The sequence below is a fragment of the Acyrthosiphon pisum genome, chromosome A1 (genome assembly GCF_005508785.2).
Source record: "Acyrthosiphon pisum isolate AL4f chromosome A1, pea_aphid_22Mar2018_4r6ur, whole genome shotgun sequence".
Classification (NCBI taxonomy): domain Eukaryota; kingdom Metazoa; phylum Arthropoda; class Insecta; order Hemiptera; family Aphididae; genus Acyrthosiphon; species Acyrthosiphon pisum.
In genome coordinates, this window is record NC_042494.1 from 4094038 (window position 1) to 4096757 (window position 2720).

Below are 2720 nucleotides of genomic sequence, written 5' to 3' on the forward strand. Positions count from 1 at the left end.
TATTAAACCACCAGTTTTATCCATCATACCTAAGCCACGATTACAAAAGTATGTTAGAGGACAAGAGAACGATTGATGCTATAACAAAGAATGTAACACATTTGTATCCAGTTGGAATAGAATTATCATTGAGTGAGAAATATAAAAATGTTTACTTTAATGCTGATAAAACCTTCGATACATAAATCTTATCACAAATTTAATTTGATTCTTTTTTAATTATTATATTTTATGTTTATTATATATTATGGAATGAATAAAAGGTTTATGTTATGCATAAAACAGTGTTATATTGATTGGTTTAGGAACAGTATTCATCTGTATACAAAAAGGTGCACAATTAAATAAAATATAATATTTATAATAAATTGACACATGAAATAAATCACTTTCACTTTATCATTATCTATGTTATAATTATAGTTAACAATTAAAGTTACATAATTTTTCTGTATTATTTTCATTATTTAATTGAGGCGAAAGACTATTAGTTTGTATAATATATTTTATGATATCACATGAGTATAATATTTTATAAGAACTTTAAAAAGTATCGAATTATTTAGTAACAGAATCAGTTATGTTGTATGATCCTCTACCCTAGTCATGCCAAACACGCGGCCCTTGGCTCATTTCTTATGGCCCTTGGATATAATATGAACAAACAATAAATTGAAAAAAATAGGTAATAAAATCATTTTTGTTTCGTGTCACAACTATGTTAGTGACGTGTATACATTATGTTACTTTATTTTCTTATCTTCTTATAAACTGTAATATCATAAATATTGTATAGTATTGTAAGTAATGAATACAGTTAAAGATGTGTACAAATTTTTTTTTTTTTTATACATTTTTTTATGCGGCCTGCATTGTAAACTATTCTATATATTTGGCCCAGTTAATACTTTGAGTTTGATATGTCTGTATTCTACCCTATTTGTATTTCTTGCAGGCATTGAGGCATGTATCTACTTTGCATCAAGGCATATTGGAATGGCTAACAGTTCACATAGGTTTCAAAAATTCACGTTATTTTAAAAAATATGATCAATAATATTCAAGACTTAATGTCTAAACAATGGTTGCTTAACCTAGTTATCTTTAATCGAATTGTTTTTGTAGATACTAAATATTTTTTAGTGATATCCAGAATCATAATGGAGGGAAATAGATAATAGCTCTGCTGTACAGTTATAGATGTCAAATGTAACTCGTCATTGAAGAAGACTCTATAATAGTTTAATGAATGAGTTAAATATTTTTAATTCAATGATATTATATCATTGCATACTTACGAAGACGGTTGTCTACATAAGTGTAAAGACGAGAAAACATCGCGTTTGAAAATTTCATTGTTTTTATAATTTATAATAATACACGTTAATTGTTTCAAGTACCCTCGAATAATATTATTTAATTACAATACAATAGGTAACTAAATCGTTTTTTTTTTTAAAAAGACATAACATCTGTAGCCAAGATTAAGAATAAGCGCTATTTTAAAGTAGTATTGAAATACTTGTTAGAAGTAGCCTTTTTTTTTGGGGGTGACTCGAAAAAAAAGCACACATCATTGTAAAATTAATATATTCAACATCGCTCCGCTCAGAATCTAAAATGTATGTTGTCATTCAAATAAGTAAAACTTAAAAAACTATAACATTAAAATTAGTAAAAATATTAAGTATTCACAAAAACATTAATGCTTAATGAAATAACTAGTGTATTTTTCGATAAAGAATCACTAGCCGGTATGTATACATTATACGATAACGATACATCTGATCAGTGGCGTTTTTAAATTTTTTTCTGGGGAGGGGATCCAATAATTCTGACATAATAAAGGTAAGTACTGATATAAAGAAATAGTTTTTAATAGATTATAAGAATAGAAAATAGTTGTTTTATAAAATTTTAATAGGTATTTTGAACTTATGGGCTAATTTTAACACAAGTATATTTTATAATTTTAAAGTACAAAATATTATTGTCTTTTTGTTTACAAAGATCACCCAAATTTCTTCTGGTAAGAGGGAATATTTTAAATTGTAGAAATATGATATACAAATTCTTTAGTGGTTCCGAGTTCAGGATATTCAAAAGTTTAAAAAGAATAAACACATTTTTTTCTTTTTCTATAAGTTTCAATAATTTTAACCTTTCTTCGTCATCGACCGTTATATGTGGGACTTTCAAGGCTATTTTGTTTAAAACGACTTTACCTTCAAAAGCAGTTACACCAGTTTTAAAAGTTAAAGCATTAAATTGTTATGACTTCGAGTTAATATTAATTCCAATCTAGAATTCACCAATATTCTTTTATAGTCTTCAAAAAAATATGAATATAGTAATTATTATTTCAGTTTTTATAAGAAGGTTTCTTGAGAAAAAACCATTTAGCGTGTACACGGTAAATATTTTTGAGTACCTAAGGGATAAAACCGATTTTGAATGTGCAAACTCCCTGTATTTTTAAAATACGGTAAATATTTTGTGTAAGCGGAGAATTCGTGGATAAAAAATGTGAAATCTCCCTGTAAAATGCTATACAGTAAATATTATTGCATGAGTGGCAAATAGGTGGATAACGAGTGTGAAATCTCCCCGTGATTTTTTTAATTTAATACAGATTTTAATAATGAACGGTAGAATTTGTTTGTAAATTTAAAGCATTTTCTTCCGTTTTGTTGAATTTAAATTCTAATTAAGGTAAAAAA